Below are 27664 nucleotides of genomic sequence, written 5' to 3'. Positions count from 1 at the left end.
TCCAGTCTGAATCTAACTGGATGCTGAATTACAAATGTTGTCACAGGTGCTTACTGAGGTGTCTGAATCGTCACACCCAAACAAATACATGACAAAGAGATGGGCAGGTCGGCATTAGCTCTGAAATTTCCCCCCTCCATTCATTTGCCTACTGGCAGAGCTGGCCCATTACATTAATCAAACAGTTTCTCCAGTGAGAGAGAGAGAAACTTCTAAGGTAGTCAGGCGCATTCAGAAGCACATCTCAACATTGAAGTTAGACTTCCAAAAAAGCAGATGAGTTATTACTTTTAGCACTTTTTGATCTTAATCCTTCTTTACCTGTGTCAAAAGTATTCATGTGTTTGGGAATCAGAGTGGTCCACATAGAGATCTATGGAGCATGCCACTCGCTACATATCATCAAGGTAGAAACAGTCATTTATTTCTAATCCTCAATTTCTCTCTCTTTTCTTTATCCTGCCCCTTTTTCATGCCAACGTGTTACCTTTAATATCAAGGGCTTAAACGTTCACCTCTGGTTGCACTTTAACTAAAGCTTTAAGTCAAAGCACATCCATTGCATATACAGCAGGTACGCAGCTTTCACTGCCTCTCTCTCTGATTAGATTTTTTAAGAACTATTTTGACAAGAAAACAATACAAAGTATATCAAGTTCAACCCGTGGGGGGTAATTTGGACAGGAGCTGCCAAGCAACGGTGCATTAAATAGAATAATAAAAACAGAAGTACAAAAGCAGGGGTGAGAATTACAATGGTTACAATTACCCAGACTCCTACTTGAAATCAGTGCCTAATATGCTAAGAGGCTAAACTGAGGGATTCTATGAAATCGGAAGGTATTCCAGAATTACACTGGATTAAAGATTATCTAACATTATGGCTCAATATAACTTTTCACTTGAATACTCACGATGGACTATTGCCCGACTCTGTGCAAATCATTAACTGTGAAGCTGGGTCCGCACTACCCAGTGGGAAAAAAAAACCTTGGATACAGGGAAACCCGGCTCTATCTTTCCGAGAAAAGGGCGATGGTTTTACAGCCCTGCCGCTGTGTGTCTCCCCCAACAGTGGATGCGGTGAGCCATTTAAATCTCCATTCAGTTCGGCAGGACTGTAATATCCCTCCAGGAGGGAGGGGGCCATAAAATCCTGGCCAAGGGGTTAATTAACCTCTAGAAGGTCATTTCCTCCTGGCATCTACCCAAGTACTACATAACCAAGGTTAGCATGGCATTCTTAGTCATTGTTCACATTCAGTCTGCATCTTGCCTGCCTTAGTTATGAATTATTGTGTTCCAAGTTGTGTCTTTGGTTTATCTGACCAATAATCACAAGAGCAATCCAGTCTAATAGATCAGCAGCAGTGAACTTTTGCATCAAATGGCCATGTTTCTGTGGTATTTCCAGATTTTTTTTTAAGGTCAATTTGAAGCTTTGTTGCATATTGTAAAAATTTATTCGGCGGTACAGCAAAATTAAATCTTGGATTCCTAGGTTCAAACTCAGCCTGAAAGTCATCTGAATGTTCGAGGAATGGCAAATACAGCGTTTTAACTTCACAAAAAAATGGGTCCTTAGCTATTATGTGTGAAATGGCCTCATCAGAAACTACCATGAATTTGGTCTCAAATACTGAAGTTTCGCCACATATTATTGGGGCAGGTCCATTTTGGAAAGTGTTCTCCAATGGGTAGATCTGCAATTTGATTGTTTGACTGGTAGTCAACATATGTTCAGCTACTCTCCCTCCCTTACCTGAGCCTGCAGAGTAACTACATATTTAGTCGGATTGAGCTACAACATTTCAAGTGCATTTAACTGAATTGCTTTACTTTTCTCACAACACAGATTTTCAGCTTTAGGGCCAAACTTGAGATTGCTGGAGGGGGCTGTACAGAAGGAGGCCACTCAGGCTATCGAATCTGCCCCAGCATTCGCGAAGACCAATCCAGCTAGGTTCACTCTGCTCTTTCCCCATATCCCTGCAATCTTTCTCCTTCAAGTATTTGTCCAATTCCATTTTGAAGACTACCATAGTGAATCTGTATCTGCCAACAGTGCATTCCAAATCCTAACCATTCATTACATAAAGAACATAGGACATAGGAACCGGAGTAGGCCATTCAGCCCTTTGAGCCTGCTCTGCCATTCAATAAGATCATGGCTGATCTGGTTGTGGTCTCAACTCCACCTTCCTGTCTGCCCCCCTTAACCCTCAGCCCCTTTGTCTATCAGAAATCTGAGTAACTCAGCCTTGAATAAATTTAATGACCCAGCTTCCATTGCTTTCTGGGGAAGAGAATTCCACAGACTAACGACCCTCAGAGAAAAAAAATTCTCATCTCCGTCTCAAAAGAGAGGCGTCTTATTCTTAACTGTGTCCCCTAGTTCTAGTCTCCCCTGCAAGAAGAAACATCCTCCCAGTATTGACCCTATCGAGTCTCCTCAGGATCTTGTGTGTTAATAAGGTCGCCGCTCATTCTTCTGAACTTCAATGGGTATAGGCCCGATCTGTTCAACCTTTCTTCGTAAGATAAGCCCTTCAGCTCAGGAATGAGTCGAGTGAACCTTCTCTGAACTGCAAAAAAACTCACCTCACCTCCAGTTCTTTTGTCGACTAATTGATTCTGGCTATCGACCTTATATGTGTAAAACTGTAGAGCACAGGAGGTGGTGAATCTCATTGCCAATTGCCTGCACAATGAGGATCCTGTATTGGTTTAGCTTGCTCTGGTCTAAGCCAATTTCGAAAGGTTAATTAGTGAACACTTGATTGTATTTCATATGAACTCAAAGGTATTCCCATCCCTAGTGTGCTGTATAACCAACAGCAATATCCTGAACATATTGTAATGCTATTCAGTGTGTAAGGAACATTGGCAGCTGCCAAAAGGGATGAGTTTCTCTCAAGGAAGTGAACTTTTGGAGAATGAGGTGTTAAATGAATATTTTACAGAACTACCCTAAGTCGGACACATTTAGTGTGCGATGACAAGAGAGGAAGTGAAAAGTTAAGAATGTTTTAAATATCATGTCACTGTTCTGTCTGAAAACTGCCCCTGGGTCCAACTTTCCACCCTCCCCCTGACTACAACAGTGGGACTCCTAAGATAAATAGTGGCTGATTAGTGGAGTGGAGCCATCTGGCTAACTGAATAAAACGTTTTTTTTTAAATTCACTTATGGGATGTGGGCGTCACTGGCCAGGCCAGCATGTATTACCCATCCCTAGTTGCCCTTGAGAAGGTGATGATGAGCTGTCTTCTTGTACCGCTGCAGTCCATGTGGTGTAGGTACACCCACAGTGCTGTTAGTGTGACACATGCTCCACATTATGGGAATCCCCAAGGCTTGCGGAGGGACCAAATCCAGTATACTTCAGATCACAGTGGTCACAGAGTAGAGTAGGTGACCAGAAACCTTGGCCCACTGTGTAACTTCTGTGACACAATGTTTATTTGATTCAAACTGCTCTATTTGGTTGTGTACGGTATATTCGCACAGACCCTGGCACATGTCCTGGGTGTGTTTAGCACACATTGGTATTGCATGGGAGTCTGAATAAGACCATCAATTTTTTTCATATAAAGTGTGAATACTGTTATAAAGAATAAAGCTAGTGTTTAGCCATGGACAGGAACTTTGGTACAGGTCAACAGCACAACAGCCTTTTGTTCTTGTTTCTCTCCCCTCCATCTCCATCCTTTCCACAGTACACTCTGGATCTTCCAAACCCAACTTCCTCTGCCCAGAAGGGAGGAGGTGCACAGCTCATCTTCCAAAAGCTCAAACTTGTTTTTCCAAGTCACAACGAATTCATTTAAGCAACTCCCTATCCGATTGGTTTAAAATGAAACACAGTGGGGCGGGACTTAATCCAGGTGATGGATCTCACCCGCCAAGCTGATCAGAGCCCCAAGTCTCCTCTGTTGGGGTAGGCTGCCATATTAAGAAGCCATCAGCCCATCAGGCACTTAATGGCCAGTGGCAGGCCTTCCCCGAGGACCTTGGAAGAAAGAAATCCACACTCACCCCGGAGAGCTGCTGGCCTGACTCCCAACCCTCATCAGCCTCACCGCTCTGGCAATGCACCTCCGGCAGACTCAGGATCAGTGAGGGACTCAGGTCACGGGTGAGCGAGAGGGGGATGTGGGGGGACGCAGGGAAACCAGGAGAAAAGGGAGGGAGGGAAGGTGGCTCTCAGTGGCCCGCTCCCACCCGATGTTGAGTCCCAGGCACCGAGTGCCTTTGAACAAGGAGCCCCACAGGAACCTGAAAGCAAACCAGACAGGGTTTACCTTTTGGGCTTCTCGAGTAGCTAGTCTGCCACCCGCTGCTGGGTGAACACCAGTGGTAGAGCAATAAGGCCCTCAACTGGGCATTAATTACACCCTTATCAGCCTCAATTAGTATCCAGGCAGAAAAGCCACCCACGAGCCGTCCCAACCTGGACTTAACTGAGTGGAGTTGGGAAAGTAGTGGGGTACCCACCCCACACCCTCCCATCCAATTAAATGTACCCCCCCACCCCCCCACCGAACTCACCGTGGGATGGCGATGTGGGAGGCGGGGGGGGGGGGGGGGGGGCGGAACCATTAAATTCCGCCCAACAGGTCTACTGAACCTGAGAGGGAAGGTCTGCAAAGTCCCCATCACAAAAGGTTTGTGAGGCGGTGAAGAGAGAGCAGAAAAGTGAAGATAGTTGCAAGGAAAATCACAAGGACAGGTTACAAAACAAAAACTTGACACAGATGGTGGTTAAAATGTGGGATTGTCAAAGGGGAGTCCGGAAATAAATGAGGTAGGTGCTTGAAAAGGAATCTGAGGAATGGAGCAGCAGAGTGGGATTATACTCTGCGGCTCGTGCGAAGAAAGATATAACAGACTTAAATTGGCCCAAGTTGCTTTGCTGCAACATTCAAGTCTACACAAGTTGTCAGTGACTCAGATGGTTCCACAAAGTAGGATGGTGCCTGCTGGGTAAAGCAATGAAAATTCTCAACAGACTCATTGTAGAAACATGTTCTGGGAGGCTTCTTAGTCAAACAAAACTAACTTTATTTACATAAGAGCTCACGTGGCTGTTCGTATCCAGCCAGCCCCACATAGTCACCTTTTTGCCTTGGAAATCCCTCCCTTGCCAGCCACACATTGGCTGAACAGACCACGTGACTCCTACTCAGTCAAACTGATCTTAAAGTGACAGTCATCAAACCCATTTGTAGGTGCGGGCAGTTTGACCCAGGCACAATAGCTGAATTGTAATGAGAAAAATATTAGTAGATACTTGGGAGGTAAAGCAGCCTCTGTTGAGAAAACAAGAGGATGGGCCTGTTATTTTTTGGATACTGAAATTGTGACAGAAGGAGGAGCATGCACACGTGTGCACTAACAAAACAAGCACAAAAGTTAAGTCTTCATGACTCTCAAACCAGCTGCTCTAGTACTGGGTGCAGCATTTGGTTACACATCCGGTTGCAAGGCATGTGTGATTCAGTTCTTTGAATTTCACAACCTTGTGCCATAACACCAACATTTCGATTAATTTGGCTGCAACGCATACAATGGGTCAATGTAATCAGCCATTAACTGGGCACGATCACAGGATCTTTACAGCGCAGAAGGAGGTCATTCGGCCCATTGTGTCCACACCGGTCAACAAAGATCTGACTACACTAATCACATTTTCCAGTGCTAAGCCCATAGTCCTGGAGGCTATGACAATGCAGTTGAATATCTAAATACTTGTTACTACTCCCCTGCCTTGGCCCCATAACCTTGCACATGATACAGGTGTGTGCCCACAACCCTGCGTCAAGAATTACCCACTTCAAATCGTTCATCAGGGAATGGCACCTTGCACAGATCAGACCTCTCCCCACAGGAAGGGGAATAATTTTGATAAAAAAAGGAGTCAACCATGCACAAATAGCCTTAAAGCAGTAAAGCAGTTGCCAGGGTAGAGTTCCACTGGTCAGGGACAGGAAATAGAGGGAAAAGAAAGGCTTAAGAAGCATCCTTCCTACATTGGAGTTCTCACCCTTTCAAAAGAGACATGAAATATTCTTGAACAAGATCTCCACTATTTAGTCCTACCAAAAGGTCATGATCATAGACAGGGAAAAGAGTCGAGGCTTTTTTTTGAGGGAAGAGAAAGGAATGTGTGTTGTGATATTGAGGAATTATGTGTTGTGTTTTTAACTCAAGCTATATCATTGCATAGTAAGTTTAAAGTACATTGTGGTTTATTGCCTGGATGAGTGCAGCTTCAACACTCAAGAAGCTCGACACCGTCCAGGACAAAGCAGTCTGTTTGATTGGCACCACATCCACATACATTCACTCTCTTCACCATCAGCGCACAGTGGCAGCAATGTGTACCATCTACAAGATGCATTGCAGGAACTCACCAAGGCTCCTCAGACAGCAACCGCTGTCCAAGCTCGCAAACCATCTAGGAGGACAAGGGCACGGATAGATGGGAACACCACCACCTGGAGGTTCCCCTCCAAGTCACTCACCATCCTGACACCTGACTTGGAAATATATCGCCGTTCCTTCACTGTCGCTGGGTCAAGATCCTGAAACTCTCTCCCTAACAGCACTGTGGACTGCACTGGTTCAAGAAGGCAGCTCACCACCACCTTCTCAAGGGCAATTAGGGACGGACAATAATTGCTGGCCCAGCCAGTGCCCACATCCCGTAAATGAATTGAAAAACAACCACAAGCATGGTTTTCCTTTATAAACTCCCGCACAAGTCTCTAATTATCCAGCTTTCCAATTACTCATTCAGTTAGCTCATTGGCCTGGGAGGCCAGCCCCACGTTGTATGCAATAGTCCCATTTCCTTTCATAGCCTCGCTTGATAGTCGGCGCCCCTTGAGAATTTCTACACCTACCAACAATGAAACCCTATCCAACAAGTATTAATCTAAATGCAAGTGTGTTCAAAATGAAGTTAAATTAATCAGTGGAAAGAACAGGAAGTCGCTGTTACTCAACAAAATAACCTCTGCTTCTCTGTAAGGGCCAAAGTCACGCATCCTGCACTATGCTGTTGGAGCTTTCAGCCAGGAACGAGGATCAATAAAAAGTATGTTTTCCTAGTTAGGGGGCCAGAGAGTAGGGATGAGGACAGCCTAAATTTGCTGAAAGTACATGGGAGTTGTATAATCAGACTTCAAAAGAAATTGTGAAGCAACCATTTGGGTTGTAAACCTAACGATTGGCCAACCTATAAACAAGAGGATTGAAAGGAACACAAACAAAAGAATGCATCTTGGATAGCATAACTTACTAGGTAGTGTGTGCAAGCAGTTTGATTCCATGCCACAGCCCATACCCTCCACAAAGGAGTGGATGGTCAATTCACTGATTCTGTCGAGTTTGAAACTCTTGGGCCAGGATTTTCCGGTCGTCAGGCGGGCTCGGTGGGAGCAAGTGGGAGCGGCCGCAAAACGGACCACCACATGTCGACATGACTCGACTTGACATGACACATGACTCGATATGACTTGACATGATTCAACATGACACGATATGACAAGACTCGACACGACATGACAAGACTCGACATGAAATGACAATTTACGGCCAGTCAGTGTGAATCGCGCCATTTTATGTGGGCGGGCCAATTAAGGCCTGCCCAGTGTGACAGGCGCCCAGCGCTGCCTGTGCGGGCGGGCGTCGGGGGGGGTTGGAGGGAGAGTCGGGGCCTGCGCTCTTTCGCCGAAATCTCCCTGAGGCACAGAGCTGCCTCAGGGAGAATAAGTTCAGGTCTAAAGTTTAAAATAAAGAAAGTTAAAAATCAGTTACACACGTTCCTCGTGCGACAATGTCACATGAGCTGGGACATGTTTATTAACTTACTAAAACCTTATCCCGCCCATGGGTGAGGTTTCAAGAAAAACACAAGGCCGCCTGGGCTCTTTGCCTGTCCGCCAACCTTAAGGTTGGAGAAGTTGGACGGCCAGTGTTGGCTGAGTCCTTTAATTGGATTTTTCATGGCCTTAACAGGCCTTTGACAGTTCGGCCAAATGAGGCGCGGTGACGGTGGGACGCACGCCCGACCTCACTGCCCATTGGCATGCTGAGCCCGCCCACCACCAGCCGAAGGGAAGATTCTGCCCACAACAAGTTTCAGCCTCTTCTCATCCAGCTTCTTGCAACTCGTTCAAACACCACTGGCCGGCTGGGCAGAGGTCACACAGGAATCAACCCTGTTTCAGTGAAAGAGAAATTATTTTACCTTCTCGCTTGTCGTGACGTGGTCAAGCTCGTTGCAAACTCAGCGCAGGCCCCGGTCAGACAAGTGGAATTCAAGCTGCGCCCAATCTTGCCAGGGTGGTCCGTAAACTGACTACAAAGAAATTAGGACACAGGCTCAACAACTTAGATGAGGTTTCCTCAGTTACATAATTTTTCTTCAAAACATGAGTGCTGCCAGAGCAAATTCAACTCTGTTGCTGACAGAAAAGCTAAGCTACAGGGTGTAAACTTCCAGTTTTCAGTTATAAACAGTCCTGCATTTATGTAGCACTTCAGCTCAACAGCCAATGAAATATTTTTTGAAGTGTAGCCACTGTTGTAATGTAGGAAACGCGACAGCCTTTATCCGCACAGCAAGCTCCCACAAACAGCAGCGTTATAATGAGAAAGTAATCTATAGTCTGTGACATTGATTGAGGGGTTAAACATTGGGCGGGACGCCAGGGATAACTCCCCTGCTCCTCTTTGGGATCTCTTGCGTCCATCCGAACGGGCAAATGGGCCTTAGTTTAATGTTTCATCCGAAAGGCTGCACCTCTGACAGTGCAGCACTCCCTCAGTGCTGCACTGGAGTGTCGGCCCTTTTTTTTTAAAAAGAATAAATTTTGAACTGTTTTAGCCACAGATCCATTCCAAATCCAGCAGAGCAGGCTACTGGGTTACAGCTCACGTGTCCATGTTAACAAGACATCGGGAGGCAAGTCCTACCACACGGTGGGAAAAATATGTTGCACTGCAATCAGGCCCAAGAATCCTGCACATCAGCCCACGACACAGTCGTCAGACAGTAAAAAGATGGAGCTCACGTCTTCTGATATTATCACTTTGCAGCTGAACGAAACATTCCTTTCAAATGCGTGCAGTCAAAAAAGTGAACAAAAGCAAACGTACCACCATAGGCAAGATGGCCTTCAGTCATAAAAAGAACAATTTGCAAACATGGAAACAGTTTGAATAGCTAGCTGAAATCAAACAACCAGATCATACAGCAAAAATATAAATGCTGAAATGCTCTTCTTCAAAATCTTATATCTTGTAAACATGTTAAAAGTTATAGCGGTTCCCCTTGAGCCGGAATGCTTCAGGGCAGGGTGGATTTATAGTTCACCTCTACTCTGTATTGTGTCCAACAGACAGGGTGAGAACTAAAAGTTCATGTCTGCAGTTCACAGAATCAGGCTGCTTGGATTAAAGGACCCAAATAGGTAAACAAGTGTCAAACCACCATTATAACCAGTCACACAATGTTATCCAGTGTATGGGCTGCCTTCTGTGTTCCAACCCCATTACTTCAACATCTAAATAAAACCTACAACGCAGAAGCTTCGGTCTTATCAATCTCCCAATGGTTTAAGCCGGTATATCTATCCCTTCAGATCGGAATGAGTACTGCTAGCAAGTGTGGCGTTTAGCATAGAGATATTAAAAGATTTTCCTTCAAACTAAAATGCTCATTATCTACATGCAAAAGTCAATCTCGAATCGTAGAATACTACTCCCAGGAATGCACAATTACTGCGGCAAGCTTGGGACAATATAGCGTGAGAAGCTGCCAATGCAGCCGGTGGGTAAAATGTCGTTTTACCCACCTGCTACTGCACTTAGTGCAAATTTGGGAGGATTCTGACCTCAGATTTTGCTAGCGCCTTTTCATTGGTAGTGTGACCTGTCCAGGATATCCTCAATATTTGCCTCAAAAACCACAGCCTCAATTCTGCTCTGCATTGAATTTTGCTGATCATCCAATGCTCACTTCTGTTTTTCAAAATTGGTGTGATGAAGCGTTCCAGGACTCTCAGCTTGGTTTTCATGGCTAATTTTGAGTTGATCATAATCTTTTCTCGCTTTTTGAAACGCGTTTTTAGCCATTCCAATCCTTCGTTTTATTTCTTTGTCTCGCTTTCTGCCTTGTGTTAATATACTTGCTCGCTAACAAAATTTGTCTACCTATTTGAAGGTTTCTTTCCTCACCGTAATCTTGCTTTCCGCTATGATTTTCCTTTAGGACACTGCTGTTTGGGTAAATAGGCTGAAAGGTATGGCTGTAAATAAAGAGTGGGAAACATTTAAAGAAAGAATTCAAAACATTTGACCTTTAAAAACTAAAGCTCAGTCCAGGGAGAGTCATCCTCGGCTTACTCAGGAAGTTAAGGATAGTATTAGATTGAAAGAAGAGGTTTATAAGGTGGAAAGGATTGGTAGCAAGTCTGAGGATTGGATGTGTTTTAGAAACCAGCAACAAGATACCAAAAAGTTGATAAAAAAAGGGAAAAAATAGAAAATGAGAGCAAACTATCCAGGGAATATAAAAACAGATTGTAAGAGCTTTCATGTGTATACAAAAAGGAAGCGAGAGTAGCTAAAGTGAACAACGGTGCCTTAGAAGCAGGAGTCAGGAAAAATTATTATGGGGAATGAGGAAATGGCAGAGACATTGAACAAATTTATGCGTCCATAAGAACACAAGAAATAGGAACAGGAGGAGACCCTTCAGCCCCTCGAGCCTGTTGAAGAAGAAAGTTTGCTCATGTCACTTCTGCTTCTTTTACCAATTACCATAAATCTGTGCTTTCTTGTTACAATTTCTCTGATGCTGGGAAAACTCATATATGCTATCAAAACCCTTCACCTTTCTGAACAGGTCTTAAACTCAAGGGAGGTAACCTGGCTTCTGTAGTCTCTCCAAGTAACTGAAGTTCCTGCATCACTAATACCGTTCTGGTAAATCTCATTCCTAACCTCTCTAAAGTGTGCAGCCCAGAAGTGGATGCAATGGGGTTTAGCCACTATTTAATGAACTTCTCTCACCTCCAGCTTTCAACTTCTTTCTCAGTGTTAAGGTCTTGTTGCTCGGGGCTTTATCAATGCCACTAAGTTCAGTGTTCCTCTTGTGCTGCCCAAATTGAAAGTACTTCCTCCTGCATGCAGTATGTTGAAATCAAGAATCGCTGGTCACACGCCCTCCTACTCCACCTTATTTTTCCTTGGACCTCACAATTGTGCAACTCCTTATGTTGCTCAACTTTCCTCCTCCTAGCCATAGGATTTAAAAATCAATAAGTTTTCCCAAAGCAGTACACTGTCAAGAGACGCCAGGCTTCGGGTGAAACGTTAACTAAGGTCCTGGGTGAATGCAAACGATTCAGTGGCGCTTGCTTCAAGAGGAGCAAGGGGCTTATCCTCAAGTGTCCCAACCAACATTTCTCTCTCAGCCAAAATTACTAAAACAAATTACCTGGCCTTACAAATATAACCATTGTTGTAATGTAGGAAACAAAGCAACCAATTTCAGCACAGCAAGCTCCCACAAGCAGCGATGTGATAATGGCCAAATAATTTATTTTACTGTTGTTGGTTGAGACAAACATCGGCCAAGATACCGAGGAAGCACTTTGTAATGTCTAGAGCCTCTGAAAATCATTATATAACTGCAAGTTATTGCTTTCTTTACTTCCCGATGTAGTAAATCTTCTCTTTTCAAACTTGATGTCTTGTACTATAGGCCTCACCCTCTCAGCTTCATTTTGCAATTTTAAAAAGTATTTGTTTTTGGGCTTATTTTGCTCCATGATCCAGAAATTCAGATAAATTCAGGACATCAAAATCGGTTAACATTTTTGAAGCAGGTACAACAGCAGCAATGTGCTTTTATACGTTAAAAAGCACTAAATAAAATAAATGTTTAGTTCTGATGTGCAGTCTGTATCCATAAGGGTTACCTCACCTCGTCTTCTTTTAGAATGTGATGTGTATTTCTAGGATTTTCTGTCTTTAAGATTAACAGCAAATCAAGCTGGCTGGTGCTTCCATCTTTCCTAAAATCTTCATTCTCCTCACCAACTTACCACGTGCAAGACTTTTTTTTTATATATAAAGCAACTGGAGAGCTTGCACGAGAATCAAAAGCGTTACCCTTCTGCATTGGGCGAAACTGCAGCCAAAGACCTCCTCTGGCACTTGCAGTACTTGCTCCCAGGCATTCTGGCCACTGACTCGGGATTGGGTCATAGCAGAAGGCAATGGAAATTGACCCAACAGAAGGCAATGGAAATCCTTCTTCCTTGGTTAAAGCACTAGAGCGCTCAAATCAGGATTGCCTGCGCTTATTGCAATGAAATTGCTGATTTGTTGATGCAATTATAAACAATGAAATCATTCTTACTGATCATCATCCGTTTGCATTTATGTAATGTCTTTAAGGTGGGAGGGCCACCCCAAGCTGACTTGTTGAGGTGCTTATGGAAAAGAAGCAGTCATCAAGTGACACAGGGGTAGTTACTAAGAAAGGTGAACACAAATTCGTTCAAAGAAGTTGTGATTAAAAGGACACTCATACTCGGGCGGGGGGGGCAGGGAGGAGGAGTAGAGGCAGCGGTGGTTGTAGTGGCACTGTCACTGGACTATTTATCCAGAGACCCAGGGTAATGCTCTGGGGACCCCGGGGCTTGAATCCCACCACAACAGATGAAGAACTTTGAAGTCCTTAAAAAAAATCTGGAATTGAAAGTCTAATGATGACCATGAAACCATTGTCGATTGTTGTAAAAAACCCATCTGGTTCACTAATGTCCTTTAGGGGAGGAAATCTGCTATCCTTACCCGGTCAGGCCTACACGTGACTCCAGACCCACAACAATGTGGTTGACTCTGACATGGCTTAGCACTCAGTGCTCAAGGGCAATTGGGGATGGGCAATAAATGCTGGCCCAGCCAGTGGTGCCACTGTCCCATGAACGAATTTTTTAAAAGCTACAATATTTCGAAAAACTGACAACTAAAAGGACTGATTTACAGCAGAAAAACACCATGAAAAAGGCCCGAGACAAGAGTCACCACTTCAACGCAATTGAATAATTTAAATTCCTTTTCATTACATTAGATTTCTGGAATTTTTTTATTAATGTTTTGGAATGACATTCCACAAGTAAGTTTATTTTCCCTGAGAAAATGGAAACCCAGTGACTTATAAAAAATAATTAACAGAGAGGAAGCAACAACCCATGGACTGGCCAGCATTTCAAGTGCAGCTAGACCCAGAATATGAGTTGTTATATAAGACAGGAAGCAAAAATATACAAGAAAGAAAGAAAAATAATTTTCATTTATATAGTGCCTTGCACAAACTCAAGATGTCCCAAAACGCTCGACAGCCAATGAAGCACTTGTAAACTCTTACAGTTAGAGAATTGTGGAATGATACAGCACCCATCCCATCTGCTCCTTAAATGTTGCCAGGGCTTGACACTTGCAGTTATGAAGAAAGATTGGATAGGCTAGAGTTGTTTCCCTAGAACAGAGGAGGCTGAGCGGTGACCTAATTGAGGTGGACAAAATTATGAGGGGTAGGGTAGACAGGAAAGATCTGTTTCCCCAAGGTGAAGGGTCAATCACCTGGGGGAGTGTCGATATAAGGTAATTGGTAGAAGGATTAGAGGGGACATGAAGGAAAACTTATTCACCCAATAGGGTGAAATTCACTGCCTAAAGTGGTGGTGGATGCTGAAACGCTCAGCACATTTCAAAAGGTACCTGGCTCTGTATCTGAAGTGCTGTAACCTGCAAGGGCTGCGGACCAGGTAGTGGGATTAAAAATGAGCGGCTAGTTTCTTTTTGCTGGTTTTTTTGGCCGGTGCAGGCGTGGTGGGCTAAATGGCCTCTTTCTACGCCATAACTTTTCTTGGGCGAGACTTTTGTCCCCACCGGTGGGGGAGCTGAGCGGGAGCAGGAGTGGGCCCAGGAAGGCCTGATCGGCTCTGCGCCGCCATTTTACATGAACGGGCCAATTAAGGCCTGTCCAGCGTGACGTGCACCTGGAAGCGCTGAGCGCTCCCTGTTTTGGGGGGGCTGGAGGCTGAGTCTGTCTTTCGCACATGTGTGAAATCTCCCTGAGGCAGCTCCATTTTGTTGACTTTTTGATAATGAAATTAAAACTCCCTGAAGCAGCTCCGTGTCTCAGGGAGTTTAATTTCGTAATCAAAAAGTCAACAAAAGATTTTTAAAAGTTATTCGGACATGTCCCCTCATGTGACAGTGTCAAGTCTATGGGACGTGTCTATGAATTGTATTAAAAATTTTTATTAAAGTTTAAAAACCTTCACGAAACCTCATCCCACCCGTGGATGAGATTCCATGATAAATGTGAAGGCCGCCTGGGCTCTTTGCCTGCACTCCCCCACCCGCCAACCTTAAGGTTGGACGGGCAGCTCTGTTAATTCTTTTAATTGATATTTAAGTGGCCTTAACGGGCCCTTGACAGTTCAGCGGGTGTGCAGCCGACTCTGGTGCGCGCCCGCCAAACGGAAGATCTGAATGACGCGCGGTGACATCAGGACACACGCCCAATGTCATCGCGCGTCAGCAAGCGGGGCCCACCCCCACTCAGGCCTATGGTTCTATAAGTACTCCCAGCTCTGGCAAAGGGTCATTGACCTGAAATATTCGCTCTGCTTCTCTATCCATAGATGCTGCCAGCCCTGTTGAGAATTTCTAGCATTTTCTGTTTTCCATTTCAGATTTTCAGCGTCCGCAGTACTTCCTCATGTTCCAAAAAAAAACCTGGCTCTGGCTGATTTTCTCATATAGAAGGGGGGCAGCACTGAGGGGCTTTTGGGGAGCATGACCTGCCATTGTACTCCATTTCCAAGTGTCCAATATTGACTGATGGCCAAAATCGCCAATCCTGTGAGCCTAAAGCGTGGATATGCACCACCAATCAGTGGAGAGTGAGGAGGAGGGGGAATGTGTGTGGCAGGTGAGTTATCGGGGGGAAGATCTGGATAAACCAAGCACTCAGATAAAAGACAGTACTAGACAATGAGTGTACTAAACAACGGAACAGAGAGACAGGGCAAAACACGAATTGCCTACCACCCTGTAATACAAGTCAGAATCAGTATGATCGCCTAAACTAGTTTTGATCACCGAAAGGGTTTACAAACATACAAAACAGGAGCAAAAGTAGGCCATTCAGCCCCTCGAGCCTGCTCCACGATTCAATAAGGTCATGGCTGATCTGTTTGCGTTTGAGTTCCACGTTCCCATCTACCTGCCTTAAAAATATTGAGTGGCCCTGCTTCCACCACCTTCTGAAGCAGAGTGTGTTCCATAGTCGCACAACCTTCTAAGAGAGAAATCTTTCAAATTTTCCACCCTAATTGGCCCAGGCGTGTATCGGTTTAGTTTGCCCGTCTCAGGATGAGTAGCAAGTGCCCCTATTGCAAGGCACAGGGCATCATGATGGTATAGGACAGGCTCTTTGAACCAATTAGATTTTTCCTGTTGCACTTTTTTTGTTTGGATTCACATTTTGAACGACCAGAAAGCTAGCTTTGAGATCGGTTCCAAAATGCGAACATTTCAGTTGTCAGAGGATGCAGCAAGTTTATCAAATTCTTAACATCTCCTGACCTGAGCTTCAACAAAAGGATGGTGATTTTTTAAATCAAAGAGCGTGTAATTATCTTCCTTGTTCTCCACTCACCGCACTGATAATGGGCTGTTAGACAGGATAAGACACAGTTCCGATTCATGCAAGGGCACTCAATTGAACTTTGATTCAAATGTTATCGCCATTCCCTTGGTGGGGGTCCAGAAGGTTCAGCAGAGTTCAGTCAGGGTTTCTATTGTGCTGGAGCACAAGTTCAGGCCTCGTTTTTTATCAAGTGCCAATGCAACTTTTCCATGGTGTACCTCAGGAGGTTTTAATGCCACTGATGGCAATTGCAACATCATTGTCTGTTACCATTTTCATAGGATGTGCACAGTTGGTGCTGCCACATTTGCAAACAATGCCACAGGGTTGTCAAGAGAACTGGTGATCGCAAAGGGGTTTAAGGCCACAGCTGGTGGTTGCAGAAAAGAAAGAATTGGGAGTGGGATGGGAGGGGGAAGCGGTGGTTGGGGGCGGGGTGGGGGGGGGAAGGACCAGAATTTATTTCATTTCAGTTGGGGAAAAATGAAATGAGGAAGGGTCAAGTAATCCAGACGCTGTTTTGAAACCGTGTCAATTAAAGGATTAAGAGACTGCCACCTTTCAAAGTAATTTTTGAGGATTTATGGATTTAAAATAAAATAAAACACAAAAATGTCACTCGCTCATTGAGAAGGGGTGGCCATGTACATTTTGTGTTTCGTGGGAACAGCAGCCAGACCCCTGCATCTGTTATGTAAAATCCATCCTGAAGACTGTCAATGTTGCTCTAAGCCTTGTAACGATCTGTGAAAATTCTTCTCCCCCACAGCAAAGACAATTACATTTCTTCTGAAGTTACTTTTGTCCTCTATCCTCTGCAGCTCAAGCGATGCAACAATGGCCTGGAGTTTGCAGCCAGCAGCAAACAGACAGCTTTGGCCATTCATACGCTTACAGCTGCCCATGGACTATTCGAGGGCTTTTGCACGTCCACATACAGTAATTAGAGAGCTATTTTGTCACAGCTCCCGCTGCAGTGGATCTGGGACCTTCGTGCACAGAGTAAGCAAGAACGTGACTTGTCAGCCAATCAGACTAAAGAATCCTTACTGAGACTGGTAGAATCTAAACCAGGAAGTGTAAGTTAGAATATTTAACACACTATAAAATCACCTACAGGAACCAAAACAGAGGGAAAGAAAGATGGGTTTAAGAGAGAGAGAGAGAGACACACGCATATGAGTGCTGAAGAAACCAGACTTAGTCAAATTTAACACCGCCGGTATATCCAAAATCTCATGATGAAGAGCACACACCAAAACATCACAACCTGTCTTTTTACAGATGCTGATTAATCTGCCATGTATTTCCAATATGTTCCATTTTGACTTTGGATATCTAGAATCTGCAGCTCTTCCTTTTTATGCCATTATCTTAATTTCAGTTCACAAAAGAACAAGTGATGTTTTAGAAATCACTGAAGAGAAAGCAAGTTCTGCAATCATGAGAATTACATCTTTTCAAATGAGTGCAATGTCCCATTCAAACCCAGGCACGATTTGAGGCAGTTCTTAGCACTTTGAAGCCATTTTGAACTGTAAATTTGATTGTGAATCCCAGCAAATTTTGTTTAATGGAGTGATTAATGTGTTTTTACTTTAAGTACAGCACCTTTTATTTTCAAACACTGGTAATTCTACAAGTATAGGGACGGTAGACCCCAAATAAACCTGACTAATGGATCAAAATCAAATAACATCCAGCTTAGCTCAGTTAGAGCCAATATTGATGAAAATAAACTGTCTCATTAGACAACATTCCCCAGGAAAGTCCTTCAGAGAAAAAGAAAATGTTTTGCAAAGTTGCCTTTTAGGGGTCTAAGTTATATGTAACTTCGGGGAAAAAGGTTGCATCTGATGAGTTGGACAGCAGGACTGGAATCAACTTGGTTCTGACAACATCCAATACCAGTAGAAACAAAAAGACTTCGAATGAGCTGACATGGGTTGAAAAACTGATGGTTGGCAAATATGAATGCAGCAGTCAATATGGATGCTGCAAGACCTCAAAACAACAATGAGATGAATGACTGGTTAAACTGTGCTTCATGGCGCTGCCAGTATGCAACCGTGACTTCCACCACTCTTCTACGAATAGAGCCATGGGACCTCAGCTCAGGCAGAAGTTAATATCTGATTCAAAAGGGAGCAAGCTTACTCAGTACTGTATTGAAATTTCAGGCTGGATAACGTGCTCGAATCTTGCTGTGCGCCTTAAACTCAAAACCTTCCACCATCTATGGAGCCATATCTCGATCAAGAAGGGGGTGACTTTATTCTAGCCCTTCCCAGCAGGAGATTGATGGGATGGGCTCAGTTTAACAACCCACCTGATTTCACCCTCCTCTGACTTTGGGCAGGGTAAAAATTGGCCCCCAGATGTTTTTATGGGAGCGAAGACATTTTGAGAGGAAGAGTGTTTGAACTGAAAAAGGTTCGGGGTTAGAAATATCTCAGCAGCATGTCAGAGTACGAGGAGAACTATAACTCTTTGGCAACCCACAGCTCTGTGCCCCATAAATATTTGCTCCAACCTGCTTTCTGCTGATATTACTCTCGGTCAGCGACTAATAAACATTTATATAGTGCAAGGAGGAGGATGGAGGTGAAGGCATTTTCAGAGCCAACTAATATCTTGATAAGGGATCGTTCCCTCCGGGACACCCTGGTCCACTTCTCCATCACCCCCTACTCCTCAACCCCCACCTATGGCACCACCCCATGCCCACGCAAAATATGCAACACCTGCCCCTTCACTTCCTCTCTCCTCACCGTCCAAGGGCCCAAACACTCCTTTCAAGTGAAGTAGCATTTCACTTGCATTTGCCCCAACTTAGTCTACTGCATTTGTTGCTCCCAATGCGGTTTCCTCTACATTGGAGAGACCAAATGCAGACTGGGTGACCGCTTTGCAGAACACCTTCGGTCTGTCCGCAAGCATTACCCAGACCTCCCTGTCGCTTGCCATTTCAACACTCCACCCTGCTCTCATGCCCACATGTCCGTCCTTGGCTTGCTGCATTGTTCCAGTGAAGCTCAACGCAAACTGGAGGAACAGCACCTCATCTTCCGACTAGGCACTTTACAGCCTTCCGGACTGAATATTGAGTTCAACAACTTTAGATCTTGAACTCTCTCCTCCAACCCCACCCCCTTTCTGTTTCTTCCCCCTTGCTTTTATTTTTTCCAATAATTTATATAGATTTTTCTTTTCCCACCTATTTCCATTATTTTTATTTCGTTTATTTCACCCCACCCCCACTAGAGCTACCTTGCTTGTCCTGCTCTCCACTCTTAATTAGCAAATTCTTTTAGATAATATCACTACCTTCAACACCTCTTTGTTCTTTTGTCTGTGACATCTTTTGGTTATCTCCTCCTATCACTGCTTGCTTATCCCAACAGACCCCCCCTCCTTCTCCCTCCCCCCCTTAAACCAGCTTATATTTCACCCCTTTCCTATTTCTACTTAGTTCTGTTGAAGGGTCATGAGGACTCGAAATGTCAACTTTGCTCTTCTACGCCGATGCTGCCAGACCTGCTGAGTTTTTCCAGGTATTTCTGCCTTTGTTTTTAATATCTTGAGAAGCCTTGATTATTCACAAGAAAAATATTCAAGCTCCTGTAGAGTTGTAAGATATAGAATTATTGTGGATTGGAAAGTGGGATAGTGCAGTTATATTATTGATCAAGTCAGTGGAACTATATTTCAAAGCTGACTCATCAGGCTTCACGGAAAAGCCCTGCTCCACAGCCCATCTCCAACCCTGTCGCGCATTGCAAAATCTGAGCATTTTGTCATGTTGCCCTCTCTGTTGTGGAGGTGTAAATAAAGTTAGTCTAATAATGGCTGACTGCAGTCGACCATGTGTTAATCCTGGTCAGTGCAATATACCCTACACAATGAATAAGCGTCCTGGCAATCACTGTCTAGTTTTCTACAAGAACGATTGCTCAGTTGGCTGGAGGACTGCAGGTAACTTTGGAACCACTCTCCAGCTAAGAGTTGGCTGGGGGACTGCAGGTAACTTTGGAACCACTCTCCAGCTAAGAGTTGGCTGGGGGACTGCAGGTAACTTTGGAACCACTCTCCAGTTAAGAGTTGGCTGGGGGACTGCAGGTAACTTTGGAACCACTCTCCAGCTAAGAGTTCGCAACTTCAACAACAGAAAGAGCAAAAAAATTCAGTGGAGACAGCGGTGTAGAAATAACATTTAGCACAGAACTTATTGAATCCCGGAATCTTGGGATCCTGGAACTTTCAAATAAAGCAAGTCTAAAAATACCTCAACAGGTTACATAATAAGACTCCCTAAAAATTAAACTCCGTGACCAATATTTTGGCCACCCTTCCTAGTACCTCCTCTAGCTCGGTGTCCACTTTTGTTCAGTTTAGCCTCTGAGAAGCTCCTTTGGTCATTTTTTTTTATTCTAAAGACATAATATCACTGCAAGTCATTGCTGTTGATAAAACCTTTCCACACGGATACAGTTCTGTCTGGAAATAACTTTTCTTTTTGGTCTCATTATAATTGCAGCTGTTCAACAGATTAGAGGATAACGTTTTCCTTGGTCTATAAACACTGCATTTTGGAGTTTCCCCAAATAGCAAAGCTCAAGCAACCACATTGCCCTGAAAGGAAAGACAGTGTTGCCACCTCATCTGCTGAAAGAATGCAAGACCAGATGGGAGGTTTACGCAAGAAAAGCAATTTGTCGTCTACAGACTGAGCCATTTAGGATGATTCCTTTCTTGGATCATTGCAAACAGCTGGATCTTTGGCTCTTCATCAACTGATGATCTGATTTCAGCTGCTCTGCACAGTCTGGACAATGGTCCAAAACTGCTAAAATAATAATATTTCATCGTACAACACCAACTCTTTAATGGTTAAGACAGAAAAGCAGACAAGTTGTGCTATAAAATTTCAAAGTCCCCACCTTTTCTTCTCAAGTATTTCTCGGCTCTGACTCATCCCCACCCCCCCCCCCCCCCCCCCCCCCCCACCACCCCCCCCACCCCACACCCCCACCCACCTCAATTGGGATCCACTATATTATTTTGGCACAATTTAAATGGTTACATTGTTACAAGAGCACCACATACAGATGCAGAAAAAGGATGGTTCCCTAGGCCTGAAAAATGTGTACTGCATGAGTGACAATCAGAATAGGAGCTCGTTTCAGGGCAACTGCATCCCATTTAGTTATAATTACAGAACATAAATTGTCTGACCATTCATCCCAATATTCGGAGGATCTCACTGAGCACAATATGGCTGCCACATTGGCCTCTCTGTAATGGTCACCACACTTTTGAAATAATTCAGTGTGTAAGAGTCCTTTGGGACATTTCAAAGGAGTTATAAATATCTTCAACATGATTCTCCAACATGTCTTTATTGGCAATAAGCCACCATTACTGTTTTTATTAAGGGCAAATTATCTTGCTTCTTTTGGGACCTTAGAAGTATGAAAATGTTAGTAAAGTCGGAATATGTCTTTGGTGGCATTGTAATGTTTAATACGGTTGGCTTTAAATGTAGAATGCCACAGCCAAAACATGCAATGTTCAACTGTTTTCTACTGATGCTTCGTACCGATTCTACTTGGGGTGGTAACCGAGCTGACACTCATTACCCGTTGGTCTTGAGGGAAAATGTGAGGTTGCCCGTTTTGGCAGGACGAATAAAAAAGAAGCACATTATCCAAATGGTGAGAGTTTGCAGAGCTCGGAGATGCAGAGGGATCCAGGTGTCTTAGTGCATGAATCACAAAAGGTTAGTGTGCAGGTGTAGCAAGTAATTAGCAAGGCTAATAGAATGTTATGATTTATTGCGAGGGGAATTGAATTCAAGAGTAGGGAGGTTGTGCTTCAGTTATACAGGGCATTACTGCATCTGGAGTGCTCTGTAGAGTATCGGTCTCCTTATTTAAGGAAAGATTGAGCCACTTCCAATGCAATTACGAGATTTACAAGACTAATATCTGGAATGGATGGGTTGTCTTATGAGGAAGGCTGGGCTTGTATCCATTGGAGTTTAGAAGAGTAAGAGGCGACTTGATTGAAACATATAAAACCCTGAGGGGTCTCGACAGGGTGGATGTGGAAAAGGATGTTTCCTCTTTTGGAGGATCTAGAGCTTGGGGGTCACTGTTTTAAAATAAGGGGGTCACCCATTTAAGACGAGAAGAGGGAAAATTGTTTCTCTCTGAGGATTGTGAGACTTTGGAATTCTCTTCCTCAAAAGGGCAGCTGAGGCAAAGCCTTTGAATATCTTTAAGGCAGAAGTAGATGGGTTCTTGATAAGCAAGGCAGTGAAAGATTATTGGGGGCAGGCAGGAACGCGAAGCTGAGGTTAAAATTAGATCAGCCGTGATATTATTGAATGGCAGTGCAGGCTTGAGGGGCTGAGTGGCCTACTCCTGCCCCTAATTTGTATGTCTTCCAGACAAAATCTGCCCCCTTCTGCCTGTCTGAAGAGAGCGGATAACAAACCTGCATTTATATAGCAACTTTAATGTTAAAAAAAAAAGCCAAGGGCAGGGTTTTTAGGTCAGCGTACAGGCGCAATCGGTGGGCCGGGGATAGGACCACTGCCTGCAATCGGTCCCCGGCCACTTAACGCACGCTGAATGGGGGGCGGGAGGAGGGTGGGCACGGGAGGGGAGACAGGATGCGGAATGAAAGCTGCCTCAGGGAGCTGAAGAATTTTAAACCAATAAATAAATAAATAAATAAATAAATAAATAAAGACTTTAAAATCCAGACAAATATGTCCACACATCAGAATCAGTCACCCGAACATATACGATGAAAATTCTGTCCACGCGGTTTTTAAAAAAAATCTAATAACGGAAACCTCACCCTGCTCTCGGATGAGGTTTCATCACAAATGCAAAGTCCGCTTGGCGGATTCGCCTGTCCGCCGACCGTAAGGTTGGACAGACCACAAAAAAAACGGAGACAATTGGAACTTTAATGGGCTTAACCGTCCTCTTAATTGTTGGCAGGCGATCTTCCGACTTTTAGGCAGGCCTGCCGACCGAAATATCGCGCCAGCGCGGGATAACATCGGGACGCTCGCCATTTTATGCTCCAGCGGCTTGGGCTAAAAACTCTGCCCCAAGGCTCTTCAAAGAGATAATAAAAAATAGAAACACTGTTCATGTGGGGAGCTAGGAGAAAAAAAATTGGCTTGGAGGGGTGTGTTTTGGAAGGGGGAAGAGCGATGAAGTGAGGGAAGGGGATTTAGACACAAGAAAAATTAAATAGGTGAAAACCTTGCCACTAGTGGTGGATTGGAGAGGGTCGTCAGAGCACAGAAGGCCAGCTAGAGGAATATGGGCTCAGGATTGGGGCATCCACATGGAGGAAGGTCACAGGGAAGTAAGGAAGCAATGTTAGAGAAGAATGGGGTTTGCTTGATGTGTACAGAGGCTGGGAGGCTAACAAGGAGAGATTCCAGAAATCAGGTTTGGCGCCTGTGGAGGATTAGAGTTGCCATTGCAATGGAAGTGGGTGGAGGAGGAGTGGGGTTAGGGGGAAGAGGAACTGGAAATAAACAATATTGCAGCAGGATGCAGGGTTTGAAAGTCATCCTTTGGGACAGGACACAAAGGTTGTTGAGGATCTGATGAGTGAGCGATCGAGGAGGCAAACAGAGTCAGCAGCAAGCAACAAGCCACATTGTCTGTTTTAGTGATAAGATGTCTAAAGTGACACTGTAGAGTTGTTTCAACATCACCCAATGTTATGCTATAATCATATGGATCAGATCACAGTCTGGCCTCTCTGAGGCAAATTGCCCAAATAGGGCCAATTTCATGGAATGATTTCACGCATTCTTAAATTGAGACAATTCCTTTGGGGGTGCAGTGTAGAGTCAATCAAGCCAATGGGCTGGCAGCACTAGAACATTCTGCAGCAGGAGGTCTCCGTTACTGGCCTATTGGTGAAACAAGTAGTCATCATTGTAATTAGAACAAGGTCAGAGCAGATCCTACTGACGCCTTCTTGATGTAGTTATTATAGGGCCAAGAGTGGCAAGCATATCAGCAAACAGTTTTAAACTTACAGAGCATATAGCAAAGAAACAGATGCAATATGTAATGGCTAATGACAGCAGCAGTTGTTTAGATATGCAGTCTGAAACTGAGGAAACAGAAGCACTATTAGTGGCTGTGTGGTGCTATTTCAGCAGAACTTGATGTATAGAGCCCGACTATAACTTCAGCTCATGCGGGTAGCTGAGAAGGAGATTAGAGTTGCCGTTGCAATGGAAGTGGGTGGAGGAGGAGTGGGGTTAGGGGTAACAGGAACTGGAAATAAACAATATTTAAGAAGGCCTGAGAAGGCCTTATCCATGGATAACTCACAAATTGTTATTATTCAACAATTATTCATTCCTGTCTGGCGCAAAAATAAAACAGGAAAGATGGCTTAACCATGGATTACAAAAGAAATTAGGGATAGTATATGATCCAAGGAGGAGAGATATAAAATTGCCAGAAAAAGCAGCAAGCCTGAGGATTGGGAGTAGTTTAGGATTCAGCAAAAATAGACAAAAAGATTGGTCAAGAAGGGGAAAATGGACTATGAGAGTAAACTTGCGGGGAACGTGAAAACTGACTGTAAAAGCTCCTATAAATATGTGAAGAGAAAAAGATTAGCAAAGACAAATGTAGGTCCCTTACAGTCAGAAGAATTGGCAGAAGAATTGAACACATACTTTGGTTCTGTCTTCACAAAAAGAGGACACAAATAATTTCCCAGAAATGTTAGGTCTAGTGAGAGGGAGGAATTAAAGAAAATCAGTATTAGTAAAAAAAATGGTGTTAGAGAAATTAATGGGGTTAAAGGTTGAAAAATCCCCAGGGTCTGATAATCTACATCCCAGAGTACTAAAGGAAGTGGCCCTGGAAATATTGGATGCATTGGTGGTCATCTTCCAAAATTCTATAGACTCTGGAGCAGTTCCTACAGATTGGAGGGTGGCAAATGTAACCCCACTATTTAACAAGGGAGGGAGAGAAAAAACAGAATTTTCATCCTGGTGCTCAAATCAACATGGATATTGCCATCATCTCCAGCCTTGCAACATTCCTATGTTTCTGCAACTCGGGTCTCTTGTGCAACCTCCACTCCTTTAAAACCACCATTGGCAGCAGCGGCTTCAGCTATAGTCCCAAAGTACTAAAATTCTTCCCCAAGTTAACCTGTCTCTCCACTTCTTTCTCCTTATGGAAGAGACTCCCTAATATCTACTATCTCCGACTAAGGTTTTATTCACACATGCTAATATCTCCTTTTATTGGCTCAGCGTCAGGTTCAGTTCGGTTACACACCTCTGAAGCTCTTTGGTAAAGTTGAAAGCACCATAAATGCAAGGTATTTTCATTGCGTGCAGTCAAGAGGCTGAGCTATCCACTCTCAATGCTTTTGACCATGCTAGTCTCATGCTTGTCACTGGGAAACGAGAAAAATTGTCCAGACAAAAATGCGCTTCTGTCGGGAAGCACTGGGCTCTGAGTTTGGTAACTTGGAAGTAGACGACTTCCCAGGCTGCTTCACGCGCTCACTGCTTGACAGTTATACAAAATCAAAATCCTGCAGACGCTGTAATTCTGAAACGAAAGCAGGAGAAGTTGGAAATACCTCAGCAGGTCTGGCAGCACCTGCAGAGAGAAAAAAAATACACAGTTGACGCTTCAGGTCTAGGATCTTTCTCGGCAGACCCGGAACTGAAACATGTGTTTCTGTACAAGATCAGGTAAATCCCTGGTGCATTAAACTGAATTTGCATATAGTATCTGTTGACCTCAGGAAATCCCAGCATGTACTTTTTGAAGTGCGGTCACTTGTGGCTAAAGTAGGAAACGTGGCAACTCATTTGCACAGGACAAGTTCCCACAAATGAAAAGGGCCAGATAATCTGTTTGAGTGAAGGTCAATAAGGAATAATATTGACCAGAACTGGGGAACCTTCCCTGCTGTTAGGCGTACTTTAGGGTTAGATGAGTTTTAAATGAAACCCCATACTATGGCCTAAAACTACAATGGCCACAGCACAGAAGAACTGGGTATGCCAAGAGTGTCAATTATCGGTTCAATTCTATCAGAATAATGAAGCCCTGAGATTTGGAAATAAGCAAGGCAAAAAGCTGAGAAGTGAGCAAAGCCAAAAATCAATCATTTTACTTCTGTCAACACCTGAGGAAAGGTCCTATTAGACATCTGATTGTGTACCACACGGTGCCTCAGCCCTTGACCCCTCTGCAGTGACCTCTTTTGCAGGCAGAGAACACTGGTCACATTCATGCAGAGAGGAATAAAAAGGCCACCGCAGAAGATGAGATTGTTTGAAACACTCATCGGCAAACAAAGGAATTTCTAAGGGTTGATGTGGGAACCAGGTCAAAAAGGGACCAAACTGCACAGAACTGTGCTAAGACAATATCTGGGTCAAGCACCATGGGTCAATAAGCTCCAAGCTGAAAACATATACATATAAGCTATTTATCCACAACTACTTAACATTTACTGAGGACCAGTGACTTCCACGGCCCAATTGACTAAATGGACTAGTTTATCTTTGCAACGTTTTGGCTGACAAATGTTCAGCCATAACAATGCTTAGGGCAATGGATGCAAAAGTCAGCTTGAGGACCTTGGTCCCTTTCAAAATACTATCAGGAATCCCAGTGCAAAAAAACTTGTTCCGAAAGACGTGCCACTTGTGCGCCACATTTTATCATTGCACCTTTCTTAATGAAGAAAAAGGTTGGCTTCAATTCATTTTAAAAGATTACCATTTGAAATCTAAGGGCATTTCCATTGACAGTACCGATTATATCTGCTCAGCACTGGGGGGAGAAATAAAAGCACTGAAGGAATGGCTGAGCGCATGATCTGAATGGCACTTGAAAAAAATCTCCCACTGCCAAGGTCACTGGTAACATAATCGTCTGACGAGCAAGATTAAATAGGTTAAAAAGACGTTCACTTTCAACATCAATCAGATTTCAGTGAAGCATAATAGTCGTGATGCGAAATCTCTGCATCATGTCTGCTGGAACTGTGAAAAATCCCGAAGCTTTCCAATTAGAAATTTCATCCCAATCTGAAAGAAATGCACTGCCTAAAAGGATGGTGGATGCAGATTTTAATAGTAACTTTCAAAAAGAATTGGATAAATAGCAGCAAAGGAGACATTTGCAGGGCTGCGTGGGGAAGACAGGGGAATGGGTATAATTAGATAGCTCTTTCAAAGAGGCAGTGCAAGCACAATGGGCCGAATGGCCTCTGTGCACTGCATAATTCATTTTGCAGCTGTACCGTATTAGGGTAAAATAATGGTGGTAGTTGTACTGGAAACAATTTGAGGTGATGAATTAAAAAAATCACAGTATTTTGAGACAATGCAGATATTTGGAGGTTCACAGCCGTTTTTCCTGGAGTACAGATACATCAGTGATAACACTGCCGTTAAGCAGGTGTGATCTAACACAGCCATTAAGTAAGAGAATAGGTAGGACAGTGAAGCAGTGCACGTATAGGGACAGCACATACTGGCGCTTCAGTGCTCTGTGAAGACAGATGCGCACACACAGACACACACACCCCCCACTTTGCATCACTGGTTCAGAAGCAGCACCCAATACATCAACAACTTACATTTATATAGCACCCTGAATAAAGTAAACTGTCCCAAGGCACTTCATAGGAGCCTAATCTGATAGAAATTGATACTGAACCAGAAAGAAATATCAGGATGACCAAGTGCTTGGGAGATTTTAATGAACAACTAAGTCGACAGAGAGAGAGAGAGAGAGAGACGGAGAGGCTTAGGGAGGGAATTCCGTCATTTAGGGAATAGACAATTGAAGTGCAAGCATATATTTTGCAAGATCTGC

The 27664-nt window shown here is 43.9% G+C and overlaps 1 protein-coding gene across 2 annotated transcripts in view; it reads right to left on the bottom strand.

Moving 5' to 3' along the window:
• The window catches only part of slc45a3 (solute carrier family 45 member 3), a 132746-nt gene that overhangs the window by 60557 nt on the left and 44525 nt on the right, over nt 1–27664 (bottom strand). Inside the window, exons 1-2 of one of the 2 annotated variants that reach the window (XM_041195001.1) lie at nt 10250–10266; nt 8259–8369 (exon numbers count right to left, since the gene is read on the bottom strand). The exons of the other annotated variant lie outside the window; for it this stretch is intronic. The gene's annotated coding sequence lies outside the window, so the exon portion shown is untranslated. Of the gene's footprint in view, nt 1–8258; nt 8370–10249; nt 10267–27664 lie in introns of those variants that run through there. 2 annotated transcript variants of the gene reach the window in all.

The sequence above is a fragment of the Carcharodon carcharias genome, chromosome 9, assembly GCF_017639515.1.
Source record: "Carcharodon carcharias isolate sCarCar2 chromosome 9, sCarCar2.pri, whole genome shotgun sequence".
NCBI lineage: Eukaryota > Metazoa > Chordata > Chondrichthyes > Lamniformes > Lamnidae > Carcharodon > Carcharodon carcharias.
Note: the sequence above shows the minus strand (reverse complement) of the source record. Positions and strands in the feature narration are given on the sequence as shown.